The sequence below is a fragment of the Camelus ferus genome, chromosome 7 (genome assembly GCF_009834535.1).
Source record: "Camelus ferus isolate YT-003-E chromosome 7, BCGSAC_Cfer_1.0, whole genome shotgun sequence".
In the NCBI taxonomy this organism is placed as follows: domain Eukaryota; kingdom Metazoa; phylum Chordata; class Mammalia; order Artiodactyla; family Camelidae; genus Camelus; species Camelus ferus.
The window spans coordinates 67,620,172-67,631,562 of record NC_045702.1 but is presented as its reverse complement, the minus strand read 5'-3'; the positions used below and the strand labels follow the sequence as shown (position 1 = coordinate 67,631,562).

Below are 11,391 nucleotides of genomic sequence, written 5' to 3'. Positions count from 1 at the left end.
ATTTTAACACCCATGCACCAAATTATTCTCATTCTGTTTTTTAAATTCCTCACCAGTAAATTCTCATTCTTTATCATTACTGCCACTGTATTAGTTTAAACCCTCAAAACTTCTTTTGCGGTTCTTTGTCAATACATTGATACTGTCTTTTTCTCTTATCCATCTTCTGCTTGGCTATCAGAGATCTTCCTGTAATAATGATCTTATCAGGTCATTTCTTGATGAAATCAGGTTCCTAATATTGTTCCATTTAGGTTATTCTTACACATTCTAAGACTCAGAGCATTTATAATTTTCTCAAAGAAGCCATCATTTATATTCCTCTCTTAAACCTAGCCCAAGGTAGATGCTGCCCTCTTTGACTTTGTAGCATCACTTACATATCATATAAAAATTCCAATAAATTTTTATCTTGCCTTTGCTTCTCAACACTGACCTCTTTGATGATAGGGACTTTTTTTCTATTTCTTTACACTTAGCAACTAACCCTGGACTTGTGCACAGTATGTGTTAAATAAGTGTTTTAAAATAAATATCATACATTTAAAGTATCTTGAAGAGTAAGCATAAATCTATTTTAACACAATAATATTGAAGATGACTATGCAATTGTAGTCTTCCTTATTGAATCCATTCATCATTTCAACAAACATTTACTCAATGGCTCTCTGTGACACACAGGGTGATTGGTTCTATGCATTTGTGATGAATTAGGCAAGAACCCTACTTAAAAAAAATTCATTCCAGAAGAGAAAGATCCATGTAAATAATAAGTGTTACCAACAAAGAGGTATTGACTATTTTTGGAACTATGATATAGGTAGTTGATTCTAGAGTGGGATAGGAGTTTGTTGGAAAAGTCTTCACCTTTGAAGTTAATTTTGAGTAATAAGTAAAGAGAGTGTACAGATTTGTAGAGTAGGGCATTTGAAATAAAAGTAGTAGTTTTGAAAAAACCACGCAGGTGTGAAACATCTTGACATTTGGAGAAACTTTCTAGTGGTTCAGGATCCCTAGAGTAGAGAATAAGATGAAAGTTTTTGCAAGAAATGAAATTGGCAAAGGACCACCAAATCTTTAAGGCTCACGTATGCTATGTTGAGAATAATAATAAGGGGATAAAAAAATCAAATTGGGAGAAAAGAAAGCATGAAATGCAAGATAAGGAATGGAGAAGCAAGTAATGCAATGCAGAAGCCAGAATTGTGACCGGAAAAGTTGGAAAGACAAAATAGCAGAGATGTGAGTGCAATTGTGAAATATGTCAGACACAGAGACAAGGTAGCCAAAGAAGGATTGAAGCATAGGGTAAGAAAAGAGTTGATTTCAGATATTATGCAGGCTCTTAATTCTGGCTATCTTCTCTATTTTAAGCATTTGCTTCACTGTTATCTAGACATGGTGAAATGTGTTACGTTGTTGGACATGCCACAGTCTGTATTGTTTTTGTTTTAAAATAGAAGTCCGTCGTGGAGTATTTCATAAAAGAAAACCTACTCTAAAGCATCCGTTTGTATTATATAATCATTGACAATGAGAAGGTAGATGGATTTAATTCCTGCTATTTAAAAAATCAGTTCCTTTTCCCTACTTTTTATTTAGAAAAATGTCCGATTGCTGAGAAAAGTGGTAAAACAGTGAAATCAACCCTCATGATGTACCTTTCGCCTAAAATCATCAATTGTTAACATTTTTAAAGTTTACCTGAACACTTCATTTCTTACCTCTGAAGAATAAGGAACTTCCACAGTACACCAACGCCATTATCATAGTAAATGATGACCCCACCCCCATTGAGTTAGGTTAGCAGTGAAATAGTGATTTGCAGTTTCCACCTTCATTTACTGCACTGGTCAGTTTCCTCAGATTGCTCAACATCAGGCCTGGTGGCTTCTCATCTCTTACCTCTCAGCAGAAATGTATGGTTAAAGGGGTTTTTTTGGTGTCCCTTTCCAAAGTAGTTCCCAACCCAGTCATCTGCTAATGCTCTATCTCCATTGTCTGCTTTCTTCCTCTTTCATTTATTTACTTATTTGTTGCATGTATGTTTTTTCTCCCTCCCTACTAGCATGTAAATCCTGTAAAGAAAAGGACTTTATCTTATTCACCATTTAGCACCAAGACTACATTGATTTAGTGCAGGGCCAAGATTTAAGAACTGTTTCCTTCTACTTTTGAATTTACAAGTTTCCTTACAACTCTCTTTTCAATTAAATAAGTAAAACAACAACAAAAAAGACTTTTTGTCTCCCCCCATCCCCCATTTTCAGATTTAAACTTTGATTCTGAGTAGGGACATGTCCTAGACAAGATGTTTTACCAACAATTAAATTTTTCTCATATATTGGTCCATGATGAAGTGGTGAAAATATTTCACTCCACTCTTTTATTTTTGATGATTTCATGTAAATTGAACATCATGAGACAGTGATCCTACAGATGTTCTTTGTATTAGCTAGACATTAAATCACTGTATTTTGAATTTTCTTATATAAACATTTAGATTTTGTTTGGAACGTGTTCAGGTAAATAGGAGCACATGGATTCTATTTTCCAAAGCAGAACTGTTTGGAAAATACTTCTATAGGACCCATGCCCAGAACCCTGATCACTTTCCATTTTGTAATCCTATAAAGTCTGAAGTATTTCCATAATTTGCAGTTGTTGCTGAACGCAGCTCAGTAGGAATTAAAATTAATGTTGCCTCTTAGGTTTCTTTTTATAAGCACCTGAATCTGGAAACCTGTCAAGGGGCACTTGTGCTTGCTGAAAACAAACATCTTGATTTAATTTAACATGTATATCACCTAAAATGTCCAACTTGTATGATAGGGTATCATCCCACATGGCAAATATGTACCACAAAAGTTTTGTCAAGCACTGAAGCATTTCCATTCGGTTTGGAAAGCAGTCAGAGATGACCAGGAACTGATCACAGATCTGTGGAATGAGGATTGAACCAGTTTTCCTTGCACACTATTGCTTTGCCTGTTAGAGATCCAAAAAGGAAATTTAAAAATCCATAATTCATAATTTCTTCAGCAGACCTTCATATTTTCTGCATGGTGAGCAGAAACTTTTAATTTTGTTGAAGTGAGCATTATTTTATCAAAGGCTTTCAAATGTTTAACCTCTCTGCCCTCTTAATCTTTCACGTATACAGATGCATGCATATGCACGCTTATCTTAACTGAAAATACTCACTCTTCCTTTGCCTTCTTTTAGGTTAAGGTTAGTTCTTTCCTCCAGAATAGAATATGCCAACATACCTTATATCCATTTTTATCCACTGTTTGAACTACATTATTAATATCGGTGGAGAGTTTGCTGTATGTGAGTCACTATATGTGTGGTGGATGAAAGTGGTGTGATGTAACTTAAAATAAAATGTAATTTCTGTCTACAGGAGATACTTACGTCATGTTCATAAACTTTCTGGTACTTAAATCTCCACTGAGGTTATTCATAATGTAAAATTCAGATATTACTTTAGTCTCCTGAATCTGGCTAATTTCTCTCTTTTAAGCACGATGGCTTGCTATACTAGTATCTAGACAACATACTTGTATTTAGTATCAACTTTACTAAATTATCCAGTGTGGTTTTTAAAACTCCTAAGTGGGTTAGCATGTATAAGTGTATAAATTATTTATAAAAAAATAACTGAATGCTATTAATAATAATACACCAATGTCTATCCAAGAAGAAGCTATCTTTTAATGATAATAAAACAAATTAATTATGATCAATAAAATTAACATGGAGTTCATAGAAATATACTTTGATGCACTGGATAATAAAGCATTGCTAAAAATATACTTTCAGTAACAAATAATGTTGGTATTTAACACTTAAGATATGTACTTGGTGTACACAGAGACGTAGAGAGAAATTGGCTTAAGGAAGATGGAGACCATCAATGAGAGGGGACATCCAGGGGCTTCTGGTTGGCCATGGCAGGTCCTGATTTCCCTGTTCATCAGCTCCCAAGTCAGAAAGAACTACATCTCCAAATTCCTTCTCCTTAGAGAAGCAGGGATCCAACTGTTGGCAAATTAGGAGAGAGAAAAAAGAAATCCCCTCCTGCCACTGACTACCAGTCACTGTTATGCGATTAGTCACAGTTGTCTTGTAAGCAAATAGCTTTTATTGATTATCGTGTTTCTCTTCCTTCTGATAACTGAAGGCTGCTGTTTCTTTAACTAAGTAAATTTTCATTCTGTAGCTATAGATAAGAATCTTAAACTAAATATTCTATGGTTAATCTTTTGAAAGTCATACATCTTGAGGGCAATCATTAGTCTTGCATATTTGCTTGTAGAGAATGTGAATAAAGCCTGAGAGTATCAACTGTCAAATTTGAAGAGAGATAGAAGCTTTATGATTGACAGGTTCTTCTTCTTTTTTTCTTCCTGTGCTCAGTATTGCTTCTATTGCAACCAACAGAAAAAAAATAGAAATTTTTCTTAAAACTACACTGGTTCATGATGACACATGCAGATAACAGCTTGTCATGCTTCATGAACAAAATTGTAACAGGCAAGACTTATTTTAAAGGAGTATAGCATCAGAAGGTATTTTAATTCATATGTCATAGTAACATTGTTTACATTTTTCTCCTTTTCAATACTATTTTCTAGGAACAAGAGACACGGAGAAAAAAATACCACTTTTGCCTTAAAGAACTCAAAGTCTATAGCATTTAGATCTTTGCTATATTAGAGGTACCTTTGAGGACAAAGCCACAGGAATAAAGAAAAGGGAGAAATTAACTCTGAGACTATGAGTCTGGACTAGAGTCATGACTCTGTTGATGTTGTCAAACCCAAGTTCCTGTGCCTGATTCATAGTGAGGCCAAATAAACGGAAATTTGGAGTTCGAAGTGGAGAAAGGTTTATTAGAAGGGCCATGCAAGGAGGACAGGTGGCTTATGCTCAAAAGACTTGAACTCCTAGATGGGTTTCAGGGAAGCATTTTTAAAAGCAGGATGAGGGAGAGGAGTTCAATGGTGCATGATCAACTTGTGCACTATTTTCTGATTAGCTAGTGGTGAAGCAATGGGGAGATGTCACAGGGGCTAACATTATCAGTCCTCAGGTTCCAGTAGGTCTGGGGGCTATGTGCTCATGGTCATCAAGTAGTTAACTTCTTCCATTTGGTGAGGATTTTATCATCTGTAAAACAATTCAAGTGTGCATCAGATACTGTTGTCTGGTACTTCAGGGAGAAACTAATGATTCTGTGACTGCCATATGGCTGATTTACTGTTTAAATTGTTACCAGTTCTCTTGGCCCAATCGCTAATTTTGTTAGTACGTATGCACATCCTTTCGGTCATTACTCTTGAACCTGGCTCTTGTGGCTAGAGGAGGCCTGGGAGACTACAACTTTTCTACAAACAAGAGGCAACAGTGGACATGGGAGGAGGGGTCTGTCTTGGGAAGTCCCCATCAGGTCCTGCGCATTTACATTGATAAGTGACCTTAAGTAGCCTCTCTAATCCTCACATGCAATGAGAAGAAAGATACCTGCCTGTTTGTTCTTCCTTGATTGGTACAGTGGATCAAATGAGATGATGTATGTGAAACTAAATTTATCCCTTATAAAAATGATTGCAAATTTGAATTTTGTTCATAAATCAAATCAGAGGAAAACTCTTTAAGATTTTTCTTAAAAATTAGATGTATTTCTAGTGGCATTTATGTTGTTGCAGTTTTATGAATTGTTATAAAAGAATTCTCATTTCTTTATTGAGAAAATGAGACACTGTTCAGAAAAGAATCTTTTGCAAGCAAGCCATTTTTTTTTTTAAATTCAGGTACAATTTACTTTTTTCAAATCACTTATAAATTGAGAGCTATATTTTCTGCATGCTGTCCGATTTTACCCAGACTTAGCCCTATATAGCTGAGTAACTTTTATAAATAATCTAAAATCAGAAAAAATAAATAATACAATCACATTCTATCCTAATAGTAAATATTTACAGCACAATACAAAGTAGCCTTGTTTTATTAGAAGATTCTGACTTTATAATTTAGTGATTATATATCATTTGAAATAAAGATCATTCATCAAATGAGGGCATTTGGCTAAATCTCTGAAACACTCTTCAAGTCTAGGATTAGGTCGAGTTATTCCAGCCCTGAACTGAAAAATGCATATGATTTTCTTAATTTTAAGATTTTTTCCTCAATAATAGTATTCAGACCTTTGCTCTAACTCACTTGTTAGACATCAGCAAACTATAACATATCTGAATCAACACTTCAGTAACATTAATCGATGTAATTAGAAATGGTAAATTATGCCACATCACCACCTTATCTTTTCTGTACTTTAAGATATAATTTATTTTGCGATTGTAATAATGTCATATTTCTGCTGCTAAAAATGTTTCCAGTTCATATGAGAGAATTGAATATATCAGTATTTTATGGTCTTTTGTTAGGTATGAAAATCCCCAAAGAACACTATGACTTCAGGTGCTTTTCTATATTAACAATGGGCTTTTAAAGTCTATTCCAGGTCAACATTTCTATAATTACTTGATTCTAAATTTGATATATGTAGCCAAAATGAAATAAAAGCTGAATATAGACTTCAACTTGGATAACTGACTTTAAAAACACTTAAGAAGAGTAACTCATTGATGGGCCATGGTTAGTGATGGTTCACTCAGGGTTTGGCCAGGAAAATAAATACCGGTTATTTTAATAGAGAAACATTTTAAGGTAAGAAATTGTTTGCAAGTATCAGAGAACTGAAAAAGCAGTTGGACGACACTGAATTATCAGAGAGGTAGTAGCTGTGGGAAGCAGGGCTGCTGAGGCTAGGGGAACAATGGCCAGAGGTTGGGATTGGACAGTGGCCTAGAATTTGAAGGCAGGATCCTACCCTCAGTGATGGGACCCAGACCTTGGAGGAGAGGGCACTGGCCAGCTAGGACTGGTATCTCACGAGGTCAGATGAGGGCCCCTGTGTATCTGAGACTTAGTCCTCGAAAGAATGAGTGCCAAGTAGCTGCTGCTAGTATTTCTGAAAAGGTACAATGAAGCTACTTCTAGGAGTATGGGAGACAAGTTGAACACTGATACCAGCTTCGACTGCCAGGGTAAAGAACTATTGCTGGAGCAGCGCTGACAGGAAGGAATTGGAAACAAACAGGAGGAGTAAGTCCCTTCTCTCTTCCAGATTTCCCATGTCCCCCTAGTAAAACCTAGCAGGGAGCCAGCTGGTAATTGAGAAATGTGGTGCTCAGAATTCCAAGGCTCTATTTCAAAAAGCAAAGTACAAAACGGGGGATTTGAAGCTGAAAAATAATGGCTTAATAGCCAGTAAAATGAGGAGATAATCAAGACAGTGATTTAGAGGACAAGTAAGTATTCTAGAGTAAAACTAGGGAGACACTGCTAAATTATTGAAACAAAAGCTGCATTTTTCTGACGTTTATATTTCTACAAGTGGACTTGAAGTTAGAGCATATTTATCTTCCAGAAGAAGCAGCTCAACTACCTCATCATTATACTGAAAAAGAAGTCATTTATTAGTTAGATGTTAAGTAATGGCAATTAAAAACTGCCAACTCTTTCCATTAAATGAAAACTGAAGCCCTAGTACAAAGAGTAGTTGTTTTTCTCCCCATTTACATACATATACATGTAAATACAGATGGTTAAACAACTTCTTTTTTTAACTTGCTAATTTTATTTTCCAACATGGAATATTAGCAACTAATGGGCAGGAGTTTACAAGTTTTATGCCAGTACATTATTTTGAGAATCAAAACCTAAAATACATGGTAAAGCAAATGCTTTCAAAAATAAATGGTCCATTTAATGAAAACCAAAGCAGAACATGAACTCTTCCTATGTTAAAAGAAAAGAACTATTGTAGTAAAACACACTAAAATATCTCCTTATAATTTTGGTGACTCTATAAATGCAATTAAATTTGTACAATGTTATTCTACAGCTCTTGGAATGTTCCGGCTGCTTTGACTAGTTAACTTATCCACGCAATTATTTTTCACTACTGAAACTGAATGACAAAAGTGACTCAGTTAATGAGTGGTTTGGGCATTGTGTGATTTAGCAAACTTTAGTGAAATTTAAAATCTATTCTGTATCTCGTATGCAATATGATTATCAATAAAAAAAAGTTAAAGCAGAAACTGTTAGACAAGTCATGGTTAATTTTAAGAAGAAATTCTATCTAGAAATTATTTTTCCCAATTTTACATCACTACTTAGAAATAAGATAGCTATAGCTGTAGTTCATTTTACCAAAACTTGGAAGTCTGTAGCACTTTTTGCTAACCACATTATAGAATTTAAGCAAGCTACATTTATTTATAGGATAATATACAAATATTATCTTTTTTATTAAAATAGAAACTTTTTGCTCTTTATAATGAGATTTTCATAAGATTGGCACAATTTAAATATTTTTGACCCATGATTATACACCTTTGAAACTTCAGGTAAAAGAGAGGCATAGCTTCCTCTTTCTAGTTTAATTCAGTTGGATAGGGTGTCACAAAGATGCTGAATAGGCTATCGCATTCTAACCAACCACTAATTAAACATTCAGAAACCCGGAAAGTCTGAACCTGGAAGAAAGTTTTAATTAGTATTAAGTTAATTATAATTAAATTAATTAGAGCTGTAACTGCTACTTTAATTAATTCAATCATTCATTCAATAAGACTTTTTAACTAACATCTCCTGTGAAAGAGATAGTGCTAGGAACTATGAGGAACTTAAAATGCGTGAGCCCAGTCACCATACTTTCCGAATTTTCTGAGCCATATCATATTAGAATAGTTGTCCCTATGTCAAACCTATGTATTTTAACTTTTAGTTCATAAATATAGTCTCGATTGTATAAAACTTACTAAAGAGAACCTTTAAGGTTCTTACAAGTAACACAAGTTACTGGGGGCAGTAAATCGTGTAAAAGACTAAATACCAAACAGCTTCCTTAAGTAGATTATTTTTTTTAGGGCAGGAAAGATAGAACAGGTTACTTCTCAACATCTTTATTATAAACCAGAATTCTTTTGAGCACTTCTGTTGGTATCTGTTGTTTAGTGAATTTTCCTTTGCAATTGCTGTGACATTCTACATTGTCTTGGGATCTGAGGCTTTTGTGAATACAAGTCATCTGTCTAGTGATATACCAGTGAACTATTTGAACTTTGCTGTGTAAGAAGTCAGTAGTCCTGACAGTTACTGTTGCTTCCAATGGCTGAATGTTGTGAAATCATGACACCTGCAAATTCCTGAGATACTGCAAACTGAAAAATCTAGACAGGCAAATTGATGTCCATTACAAGTAATTATAGACTGAATTCCTGGCTACTTTTCCACATTCAGAGAAAGCAGCTGTTGTTACTATGTGTTTTGAACCTTTTTCTTTGAGAATAAAGGAATAGTTGTCTGTCACAAAAAGTTCTTGATTTCTGAAATAAATACAGTCTTTCTCAAATATTTGGCATTGGGTGGGTATATGTGGCTTTAAGAAATGATTTATTTGCTCCTTCCTCGCAGATATTCTCCTGAAAAGTGTCCTTGTTTTTGTGTCCTGGTCTTGTGTATATATGGCTGAGAGGGGTTTAGAGACAAAAATTTTTACTTTCTGAAAGTACTGTACTTAGCCAAAGAACTCTGTGATGACCTCAGTTTGAGAGCGCTGTGAAAAAAATCATTTATGACTATGAAGTAAATATGACATATTGTGCACAAAGAAGTAATATTTTCAGTGGCTTTTGTTCATTGCAGTGATGGTTAACTGGAATGTAAGTCATTTCAAGGCAGGTGGAATAACTTCTGTTTTGATTATTGTCCTTCTCGTGCTTTCAGTAAACTCAGCACTTAACACAATTTAGAAGCTTCTAAATCATTTAGTACTTAGTTAACAACTCTTTCATTTGATAAATTTTAATACAGCTGATTCTTTTGACTAACATAATAAAAATTACGTAGAAACAATGTTTTGATTCAGATTTAATAGTCTTTTCTGACCAAAAAAAGAAATATTTATTTATCTACTTTACCATTTTTATTGGTTGGATTCCTCAAGGAATGTTTTTCTTTTCATCAAGTTACATGAGAAGTGTATTGTTCGTCTGATCTTGTTCTCTTTGTCCTTTATTAATTATCCTCATAACCTAAATTACTTTTTAAATAAAGTGGGTGAATCACTTCACTTACCTTGTGATAGCATAGACTGTGTGCCTTTCTACTCTATGGGTATTCTTGCTTGTCTTGTGAAAAAGACAAACTTTGTTACATTCATGTTCTTACCTTCAGATTTTCAAAAAAAAGTAAATCAAGGCGTTTTTGTCCACTGGTTAAATTCTTCTGATGACTTCTGGACCATTATGTTGTCATCTGCATAACTGAAGACTTCCCTTAATGAGGTGCATGTGCCTGGTTGCATTAGCTGGATGATTAAAAGCTCCCCTGAGTTCCATAGTTTTTGTGTTTCCTTGAATCCCATTTGCCTTCTTTATTTTTTCTTTTCAACTTTTAACTGGATGATCTAAGTAGTTTATAAATATCTAATTACCGGAAGTCATCTTTCTGGAGTTTATACAGAAGTATTTCTCCTATCTTTAATTCCTTAAAAAAAAAATCAGTATTAGTAAAAGAGATCATTTGAAATTCCAAGTATCTTATTGAAATATGCTGGATGTGGCCCACCTGGTATTTTGGTCCGAGTTTGAGAATTGTGGAAAGACAAGGGGGTGCAAGACAAAATCATCGTAAGATCCCCAAAGTATAGTCAGTCTGTGGTTTGAAGGTGTCATTGAGAGATCGCCACTCCTCCCCACACAATAAGCTGGCTTTTCAGAACCTGGTTTATCTGCCTTGGAAAGAGGAAAGGGTTGGTTGACAGGACTTAAACCTATGGCTCCTGGCAGTCTAGGCACTCTCAGTTGGATTCTTAGACCACGAAGCCAAGCCCTGTAGCTCTCAGAAACTCTCTGTTTATACATAGATAGCGATTATACCAATCAAGTTGACATTCTGGTGATACGAATTTTACCACCTTTCACTTATACCTTCAAATGTGTTAATAATCATGTGAGTCAAACTGAATCAAAGCCAACCTATGGTTTTTTTTTTTTCTTTCCAGTATCAATTATGAGTAATTTCATTTAACTTTCTTTCCTGCATTTATAGACTCTTCTCAAAGGACATTGGAGCTTGTGTTGACTTAATATTATAAAGCTCTCTTATCTATGAAAATATAGGGAAAAACAAAGCACAGGTTTCTCTCAACTGCAATAAAAACTATTTTGTATATTGATAATAATGATTGTAGATCAAGAATTATAGAACGAGAACATACATTTTGTGCCATGTTCATATTACCTTTGAGGA

The 11,391-nt window shown here is 34.6% G+C and overlaps 1 long non-coding RNA gene across 1 annotated transcript; it reads right to left on the bottom strand.

The window, feature by feature from the left end:
• Nucleotides 1-3,739: 3,739 nt before the first annotated feature.
• LOC116665110 lies at nucleotides 3,740-9,649 on the bottom strand. The gene is made up of 3 exons (XR_004321682.1): nucleotides 9,638-9,649; nucleotides 8,399-8,404; nucleotides 3,740-4,007 (listed from the first exon to the last, which is right to left on the bottom strand). It is a non-coding gene; the product is annotated as an uncharacterized LOC116665110 (long non-coding RNA).
• Nucleotides 9,650-11,391: the final 1,742 nt, after the last annotated feature.